This window comes from Equus caballus, chromosome 13 (assembly GCF_041296265.1).
Source record: "Equus caballus isolate H_3958 breed thoroughbred chromosome 13, TB-T2T, whole genome shotgun sequence".
Taxonomy (NCBI): Eukaryota; Metazoa; Chordata; class Mammalia; order Perissodactyla; family Equidae; genus Equus; species Equus caballus.
Window position 1 is genome coordinate 30,819,635 of NC_091696.1, and position 11,024 is coordinate 30,830,658.

An 11,024-nucleotide genomic window follows, 5' to 3' on the forward strand; every position below is an offset into this window, starting at 1 on the left:
GGTGGATGGGTGGTGCTTCATCAGGCAGGGAATGGAGGAGAGTTAGTCTCGACCTGTGTGAAGTATGGTCCTTGGACCAGTATGGAGCCACAGTTTACCTGTCTGTGACAAAACAGGCACCGTAATTATGAGTAGCCCTGAAGACCTCTGCTGTTGCTGTGACATCTAAGCATGTGATTGTTTTTAGCATTTGTGTATATTATGTTTTCAAGAATATCGATCCACAGTAGATTGGAAATTTTTAAAAAATGATCCTCCACATTTGAGAAGCATTGATAGAGGCAGAGGAAAAAGAGCAAGTGCAGAGGATTGGAGGAGCTAAAGAACAGTGTGGTTGGTATAAAGGATCTTGAGGGGTGTGCAGGAGATAGACTAGGGACTTCACCTGGGGCTGTCTTGTGACGACTTTAAATGCTTTGGACTTTGGGAAACCAAATACACGAATGAATCCAGTTTGAAGAACGGTAATGGAGCAGCATTGTAGAGTATGGAGTTGGAGGTGGAGAGCCAACCAGAAATTGAAATCACCTAAAGCCAGGTGGTTAGCATCAAAGGGGAGGGTGAGATTGAAGAGGGATGGATGTAACAAGCTGTGGGGTTTCTGTGACCAGATGAATTGTGAGCAGTAGGAGTCAAGAATGAGAGATTGTCCTGACTGGGGATAAATAGATGATAGGGCTGTTATCAAGAAATATCTGGAGTAGTGTTTGCGTTCAAGAGTACAAGAATAGCAGGTCTGCAGGGTGGGCCTGTAATGAGGTTGGTTTTACAAATGTTGAGTTTGAGGTACGTTTGGGACATAAGGGAATTGGAGATTAAGTTTGGGGTGCATTTTAATTAGACTGTAGCCTAAGCTGCTATGATGAAGAAACTCCAAAACAATGATTTAGACAAAAGAGTTTGCTTTTCATCTGACAGTCCTGAGGTAGGTGAGTGGTCCAGGCTTGGGGTTAAGCAATTGTGTTCCACAAGATCATCTAGGGACCCAGGATCTCACTGTCTTATTGCTCCACCATCCCGCTAGATGGTGGTTCTCATCTACGAGGTTAAAGCTGGCTCACCAGCGCCGCATCCTCATTTAAGCCCATAGGAAGAGGAAGTAGAGGGCCTGTAAATTGCACTGATCCCATTGGCTAGAACTTAGTGTCCCATATTCTTACCACCTTGTGGGGAAGACTAAAATGCCTCTTGCTGGATGGTTTTGTGTTCGTTTAAACTTGGGGAGTTCTATTACTAAAAGAGAGAAGGGGAGAATGGACACTGGGGGACAAGTATTAGTCTGTCACGGAAGGAAAAGAACAAAAGGTTTTGAAGTGAGTGGCTTATAAATAGTTGTCAGAAGTATGGTAGTGGATAGTGTTTATCATTGTCAGCATTATTGACTGCTTACATGCTGGATACTTTACATGCCTTATTTAATCTTACTCTTCTCATATCTTATAGATGGGGAAACTGAGGCACAAAGACATTAAGATTTTCCCAAGATCACATGACTAGGAAGCGAGGGAGGGAGATGCACAACAAGGCAGCCTGACTTTAAGCTTTGTGGGCCACATATGATCTGTCACATACACCTTTTCTTTTTAACAACTTTGAAAAAGGTAAAATCCATTCTTGAGTGATCCTACAGAAATAATCCACAGATCAGATTTGTCCTGATCCCTGCCCTAGATAGAAAGTGATTAGTGTCCCCTGGAATCTTGAGATAGCATTACTGACAGAGGCCTAGAATACGTTGGGCATGGTTTTGCCTCAGCTCTAGCCTTTTGGAGGGAGGCAAAAGCAGTGATCTCTCTCACTGCACATCCTTCAGTTTGTGAAAAGCTCAAATGCACAAGTTTTTCTCAAAAAATTTTCCGAAGTGTTTTGAAAAAATAACAGTAGCTATTGTAAACAAAGCAAAAAACCTCAGATTCACAGTTTTCAAAAGAAATTTCAAAGTGCAAGTTTGGGCACATCTTAGATGAAATGTAGCAGTTTTTGTAAAACCAAACTCGGATGCATAAATTTTTAAAAGTGTCTTCCCAACCAAATTTAAGCAAATTTAGATGAAAAATGATAGTGTTCTGAAAACAAAACTGAAAGTCACTTCCCAACATGAGTTTGAGCATATCAAGCTAACCCCCAAAATTATTGTACAGATGAGCTTAGATTCCAGAGTTCACAAAATTAACTACTCAACGTGAGTTAATTGTAGAAATCTAGGTGAAACAGTAGTCTCTTAGGAAAACAAGATCAGACTCAAGACTTCTCAAAACTAACTTCCTGGCAGGAGGATGGTAAACAATTTTTGTTACAAAGAAACTCCAAAAGATCATCTCAAAAATATGTTCAAGCAGGGGCTGGCCCTGTGGCTGAGTGGTTACGTTTGCGTGTGCTCCGCTTCAGTGGCCCAGGGTTTTCGAGGTTCAGATCATGGGTGTGGACCTGGCACCACTCATTGGGCCTTGCTGAGGTGGTATCCCACATAGACAGCTAGAATATACAGCTAGGTCCTGGAGGGCTTGGGAAGAAGAAGAAGAAAAAAAAGATTGGCTACGGGTGTTCGCTCAGGTGTCAATCTAAAAATTATATGTATGTTCAAGCAAATCTGAATGAAATATGAAGCAGTTTTTGTGAAAGTTAAGCTCAGATTCATAATGTTTCAAAACTAACTTCCTTACCATGAATTTGAGCAAATATGGGTGCGCCAGCTGTTTTTGTGAAAGCAAACTCCCAATTCATAAATTCTTCTCAAATGTAACGTCTCAGCATTAGTTTGAGCAAATTTAAATGGGAAAAAAACCCACACTAGTTTTGGCTCTTGTGAAATCATGTGAAAGCACAGATTCATGAGTTCTCAGAAGTTGCTGCCTAGCTTCTGGTGCTGGTCAAGATTTAAGCTCACTACAGCCTATCTCTCACTGATTACAAATTACGAAAAGAGTTACCTGAAGACTGAAAAAGGGTTAGGGAGAGGAGTCAAACAAAAGCAATCCATACAGGGGTGAGTTTCCTGGTGTTTTTCCTTTTTCATGGCTTTTGACTCTGAGGTCAGGCTGCAAAAAACCCAAAAGAAGCCTTTTTTTTTTTTTTGAGGAAGATTAGCCCTGAGCTAACTACTGCCAATCCTCTTCTTTTTGCTGAGGAAGACTGGCCCTCAGCTAACATCCGTGCCCATCTTCCTCTACTTTATATGTGGGACGCCAACCACAGCATGGCTTGCCAAGCGGTGCCATATCCACATCCAGGATCCAAACCGGTGAACCCCAGGCTGCCAAAGTGGAACGTGCGAACTTAACCGCTGTGCCACCAGGCTGGCCCCCAAAAGAAGCGTTTTTAGCTCTGGCCAAAGCACCGGGAAAAGGGAGCCTGTAAGCTGCAGGACATAAAAGGAAATCCCACTTCTTCCCGCCTGCAGCCCCCTGGCTTTGCCCCAAGGGGAAGTGAAAGTTGCATGGCTGCATCAGTTTGCCTCTGGCAGGTAAAAAACTCTTCTTGGCAGATGAACCAGGAAAAGGGGGCACTATGAGGAAGGGGAATCACCTTTTCTCTTGGCTTCCTGTTTTTGCTCAAGGCTAGCCCTGTCATAGAGCTCTAACTGTAGTGGTGGCACAGGCAGCTGAAACTTCTAAAGAAACCTGTCTTTCTGACCAGAGATGAAATGGCCTGCTGACACAAAAATATTCATGAGGGGATTTTTAATCTAGAGGCAGCGAGAAAGCCCCTTAAGGAAGTCTCACCCACTAAGCACTATCTACACAGGTGCACAAAAGCTCTCCAGGCTGGCACAAGCGCCCATAGTGCCCCCACAACTTCCAGCAGACATGGTAGGATCAAAAACTGCTCCTGGGGCCAGCCCAGTGGCGCAGCGGTTAAGTGCATATGTTCCACTTTGGCGGCCCGGGGTTCACAGGTTTGGGTCCCAGGTGCAGACATGGCACCAATTGGCAAGCATGCTGTGGCAGCATCCCACATATAAAGTAGAGGAAGATGGGCATGGATGTTAGCTCAGGGCCAGTCTTCCTCAGTGAAAAGAGGAGGATTGGCAGCAGATGTTAGCTCAGAGCTAATCTTCCTCAAACAAAAACAAAAAAAACTCTGCTACTGCCTCCCCCTAGCAGTAGCAGGTGGAATCTGCAACCTAATGTTACCACAAATGTGTACAAAAGGTTAGTTCATCAAACACCATGAGAAACTACAGCAACAGTTCAGACCAGAAGGAAAATGACAATTCTCCAGAAACCAACCCTGAAGGCACAGAAATGTACAATCTAAATGACAGAGAATTAAAAATAGGTGTCATGAAGTAACTCAATGAGTTACAAGAAAACTCAGTTCAATGAGCTCAGGAATAAAATTAATGAGAAGAAGGACTACTTCACCAGAGAGATTGAAACTATAAAAAAAAAAAACAAAAAAAAACAAGCAGAAGTTCTGGATCTGAAGAACACAATGAAATAAAAAATAATCTAGAATCCTTAAAAAATAGCACTGATGTTATGGAGGAAAGAATTAGTGAGTTAGAGGGTAGAAACAGGTGGAGGAGGAGAGAGAACTAAGATTTTTTAAAAATGAAGGAATTCTTTGAGAAATATCCAACAATTAGAAAAAGCAACATAAGGATCATAGGTATTCTAGAGGGAGAAGAGTGGGAGAAAGCAGCAGAGAGCTTGTTCAAAGAAATAATAGCTGAGAATTCCCAAACCTGGGGAAGGAATGGGATTTACAAATATATGAAACTCATACAATGCCTAATTACATCAATGCTAAAAGACCTTCTCCAAGGCATATAATTGTAAAACTGGCAAAAGTCAATGACAAAGAAAAAATATTAAGGGCAACAAGGCAGAAGAAAATTAACCTACAGAGGAACCCCTATCGGGCTTTCAGCAGATTTCTTGGCAGAAACCTTACAGGATAGGAAAGAATGCAACAATATATTCAAAATACTGAAAGACAAAAATTTTCAGCCAAGGATACTCTATCCAGCAAAACTTTCCTTCAGGTATGATGGAGAAATAAAAGATTTCCCAGATAAACAAAGCTGAGGGAGTCATCACTGCTAGACATCCCCTACAAGAAGTGATTAAAGATGCCCTCACACTGGAGACAAGAAGGCAAAGATCTACAAAGCTTTGAGCAAGGAGGTAAATAGAGAAAATCAGAAAACTGCAGCTTTCTATCAGAAGAGGGAAGCAAATACTCAATTATAACTAAAAGATAAAGGGAAGGAAAGTATCAAAAGTAACTATAAACACTTCAACTTGTGACAAACTCACAACACAAAACAATAATTTGTGACAACTCAGAAGGGGAAGAGGAAATGGATGGAACCTGCTTAGGCTAATGGAGATAAGAGGCTATGAGAAAATGGACTATTTCATCTATGAGATCTTTTATATGAACCTCATGGTAACCACTAAACAAAAAATCAGAGCAGAGCCACAATTCATAGAAAAAGAGAAAACCTCCACAGAAAACCATCAAAGTGAAATGGCAGTCACAAATACAAAGGAAGAGAAACAATAGAAACATAAAACAACTGGAAAACAAAAGACAAAATGACAGTATTAAGCCCTCATATATCAATACTCACTCTAAATGTAAATGGATTGAATTTTCCAATCAAAAGACACAGAGTAGCTGGATGGATTAAAAAAAAGACCCAACAATATACTGCCTCCAGAAAACACATCTCAGTTCTAAAGACAAACATAGGCTCTGAGTGAAGGGATGGAAGACGATGCTCCATGCTAATGGCCAACAAAAGAAAGCAGGTGTTGTCCTACTTAGACAAGTCAGACAAAGTTAAAAAAAAGACAATGAGAGACAAAGAGGGGCAGTATATAATGATAAAAGGGGCATTCCACCAAGAGAACATAACACATGAATGTATATCACAGGAGCACTAAAGTACATAAAGCAACTATTAACAGACCTAAAGGGAGAAATTAACAGCAACACAATAATAGTAGGGGACCTCAACACCCCACTTACTTCAATGGACAGATCATCCAGACAGAAAGTCAACAAGGAAATAGTGGATTTAAACAAAACACTTGATCAGATGGACTTAATAGATATATAGAGAACATTCCATTGCAAAACAGCAGAATACACATTCTTCTCAAGTGCACATGGGTCATTCTCAAAGATAGACCATGTGTTGGGAACCAAGGCAAGTCTCAATAAATTTAAGAAGATTGAAATCATCTCAAAGCATCTTTTCTGACCACAACACATGAAACTAGAAATCAACTACGAAAAAAAAAACTGAGAAAGTCAGAAATATGTGGAGACTAAACAACGTGCTACTGAACAACCATTGGATCAATGAAGAAATCCAAAGAGAAATTTAAAAATACCTGAAGACAAATGATAATGAAAATACAACATACCAACTCTTGTGGGATGCAGCAAAAGCAGTTATAAGAGGGAAATTCATAGCAATACAGGCCTACCTCAACAAACAAGAAAAATCTCAAGTAAGTAATCTTAAATTGCACCTAACAGACTAGAAAAAGAATAAAAAACAAAGCCCAAAGTCAGCAGAAGGAGGGAAATGATAAAAATTAGAGCAGAAATAAATGAAATAGAGACTTAAAAAACAATAGAAAGGACTAATAAAACCAAGAGCTGGTTCTTTGAGAAGATAAACAAATTGACAAACTTTTAGCCAGACTTACCAAGAAAAAAAGAAGGCTCAAATAAAATTAGAAATGAAAGAGGAGAAATTACAACAGATACTGCAAAAATGCAAAGGATTATATGAGAATACTATGAAAAACCATATACCCACGAACTGGATAATCTAGAAAAAATGAAAAAAATCTTAGACTCATACGACCTCCCACAACTGAAGCAAGAAGAAATAGAGAATCTGAATACACCAATCACAAGTAAAGAGATTGAAACAGTAATCAAAAACCTCTCAAAAGGGGCTGGCCCAGCGGCAGAGTGCTTAAGTTCACGTGCTCTGCTTCAGCAGCCCAGGGTTCACCAGTTTGGATCCTGGGTGCAGACCCATGCACTGCTTATTAAGCCATGCTGTAGTGGGTGTCCCGCATATGAAGTAGAGGAAGATGGGCATGGATGTTAGCTTAGGGCAAATTTCCCTCAGCAAAAAGAGGAGGACTGGTGGTGGCTAAGGATTGGCTCAGGGCTAATCTTCCTGGAAAAAAAAAAAAAACCTCCCCAAAACCCAAAAGTCCAGAACCAGATGGCTTCTCTGGAGAATTCTACCAAACATTGAGAGAAGAATTAATACCTATCCTTCTCAAACTATTCCAAAAAATTGGAGAAGACAGGATGCTTCCTAACTCATTCTATGAGGCCAACATTACCCCGATACCAAAACCAGACAAGGACAACGCAAAGAAGGAAAGTTATAGGCCAATATTGCTGATGAACATAGATGCAAAAATCCTCAACAAAATACTGGCAAACTGAATACAGCAATACATTAAAAGGATCATACACCATGATCAAGTGGGATTTATTCCAGGGATGCAGGCATGGTTCAACATCCACAAATCAATCAATGTGATACACCACATTAACAAAATGAGGAATAAGAATTGCGTGATCATCTCAATAGATGCAGAGAAAGCATCTAACAAGATCCAACATCCACTTAAGATAAAAACTCTTGGTAAAATGGATATAGAAGGAAAGTACCTCAACATAATAAAACCTATATATGACAAACCCACAGCCAACATCATACACAACAGTGAAAAACTGAAAGCCATCCCTGTGAGAACAGGAACAAGACAAGGGTGCTCACTCTTGCCACTCCTATTCAACATAGTACTGGATGTTTTGGCCAGAGCAATTAGTCAAGAAAAAGAAATAAAAGGAATCCAAATTGGAAAAGAAGAAGTGAAACTCTCACTGTTTGCAAACGTCATGATTCTATAGATAGAAAACCCTAGAGAGTCCATCAGAAAACTATTAGAAATAAGAACTACAGCAAAGTTGCAGGGTACAAAATGAACTTAGAAAAATCAGTTGCATTTCTATATACTACCAATGAACTAGCAGAAAAAGAAGTCAAGAATATAATCCCATTTATAATCACAACAAAAAGGATAAAATATCTAGGAATATACTTAACCAAAGATGTGAAAGACCTATACACTGAAAACTATAAGACATTATTGAAAGAAATTGAAGACAAAGAAATGAAAAGATATTCCATGTTCACGACTTGGAAGAATAAACATAGTTAAAATATCCATACTACCTAAAGCAATCTACAGAGTCAATGCGATACCAGTTAGATTCCCAATGACATTATTCATGGAAATAGAACAAAGAATCCTAAAATTTACAAAAGACCTCAAGTAGCCAAAGCAAACCTGAGAAAAAAGAACAAAGCTGGAGGTATCACAATCTCTGACTTCAAAATATACTACAAAGCCATAGTAATCAAAGCAGCATGGTCCTGGCAGAACACACAGATCAATGGAACAGAATTGAAAGCCCAGAAATAAAACCATACATACAGTTAAAGATTAAAATACAGTTAATCTTTGACGAAAGAGCCAAGAACATACAATGGAGAAAGGAAAGTCTCTTCAATAAATGGTGTTGGGAAAACTGGACGACTACATGCAAAAGAGTGAAAGTAGACCATTATCTTGCACCATACACAAAAATTAACTCAAAGTGGATTAAAGACCTGAATATAAGACCTGAAATCTTAAAACTCCTAGAAGAAAATATAGGCAGAGGCTGGCCCAGCGGCATAGTGGTTGGGTTCGCGTGCCCTGCTTTGGTGGCCTGAGGTTCACGTGTTCAGATCTCGGACACAGACCTACACACTGCTCAACAAGCCATGCTGTGGCAGTGTCCCACATACAAAATGGAGGAAGATTGGCAAAGACGTTAGCTCAGTGACAATCTTCCTCAAGCAAAAAGAGGAAGATTGGCAACAGATGTTAGCTCAGGGCCAATCTTCCTCACCAAAAAGAAAACGAAAAAGAAAATAATATAGGCAGTACACTCTTTGACATCAGTCTTAGCAGCATCTTTTTGAATACCATGTCTACTCAGGCAAAGGAAACAAAAGAAAAATTAACAAATGGGAATACATCGGATTAAAAAGCTTCTGCAAGGCAAAGGAAACCACGAAAAGACAACCCACTAACTGGGAGAGAATATTTGCAAATTATATCCAACAAGGGGTTAATTTCCAAAATATATGAAGAACTCCTACAACTCAACAACAAAGAAACAAACACCCTGATCAAAAAATGGGCAGAGGATATGAACAGACATTTTTCCAAAGAAGCTATACAGGTGGCCAACAGGCACATGAAAAGATGTTCAACATCACTAATTATAGGGAAATCAAAATCAAAACTACAATGAGATATCACCTTACACTGGTCAGAATGGCTATAATTATGAAGACCAAAAGCAAGAAATGTTGGAGAGGATGTGGAGAAAAGGGAACCCTCATGCACTGCTGGTAGGAATGCAAATTGGTTTGACCACTCATGAAAAAAGTATAGAGATTTCTCAAAATATTAAAAATAGAAATACCCCATCATCCAGCTATCCCACTAAGGGGTATTTATCCAAAGAACTTGAAATCAATGATCCAAAGAGATTTATGCACCCTTATGTTCACTGAAGCATTATTTGCAATAGCCAAGACTTGGAAGCAACCCAAGTGCCCTTCTACAGAAGAATGGATAAAGAAGATGTGGTATATATGTACAATGGAATACTACTCAACAAGAAAAAGACAAAATAGTCCCATTTGCAACAATATGGATGGTCCTTGAGGCTATGATGTTAAGCGAAATAAGCCAGACAGAGAAAGACAAATACTGCCTGCTGTCACTCATATGTGGAAGATAAACAAATACATGGATAAAGAGAACAGATTAGTGGCTACCAGAAGAGAAGGGGACTGGGGTGGGCAAATGGGATAAAGGGGCACATATGTATGGTGACGGACAAAATTAGACTACTGGTAGTGACCATGATGAAGTCTACTCAGAAATTGATAATAATAATGTACACCTGAGGGCTGGCGCCATGGCCGAGTGGTTGAGTTTGCGCGCTCCACTTCGACAGCCCAGGGTTTTGCCAGTTTGGATCCTGGGCGTGGACATGGTGCCGCTTGTCAGGCCACGCTGAGGCAGCGTCCCACATGCCACAACTAGAAGGACCCACAACTAAAAATACACAACTATGTAACGGAGGGCTTTGGGGAGAAAAAAAAATAAAATCTTTAAAAAAAATAATGTACACCTGAAATTACACAATGTTATAAACCATTGTGATCCCAATAAAATTATTGAAAAAAAAGATACTCGACATTATAGTCACTAGGGAAATGCAAATAAAAACCATAAGATACCACTTCACACTCATTAGGATGGCTACTGTTAAATAGAAAGTGAATGTGACGATGTGGAGAAATTTGAACACTTGAACATTGCTAGTAGGAATGTAAGCTGCTGCAGCTGCTGTGGAAGATGATTTGGTGGTTCCTCCAAAAGCTAAACAGAATTACTATATGACCCAGCAGTTCCACTCCTAGGTATATACCCAAAAGAATTGAAAACAGAGGCTCAAATTGATAACTGTACACCAGTGTTCATTGCAGCATTATTCACAATAGCCAAAAGATGGAGACAACCCAAGTATCCATCAACAGAAATGGATAAACAAAATGTGGTATATACATGAAATGGAATATTAGTCAGTCTTAAAAAAGGAATAGATTCTGATACGTGCTACAACATGGATGAACCTTGAAAACATTATACTAAGTGAAATAAGCCAGACGCAAAGGACAAGTATTGTATGATTCCACTTATATGAGATATCTAGACTGGGAAAATTCATAGAGGCAGAAAGTAGAATAGATGTTACCAGGGGCTGGTGCGGGGGAAATGGGGAGTTATTGTTAATGGTTACAGAGTTTATGTTTTGGGTGATGAAAGAAAAAGTTTTGAAAATTGTGGTAATGGTTATACAACATTGTGAGTGAACTTAATACCACTGAATGTGTACTTAAAAAT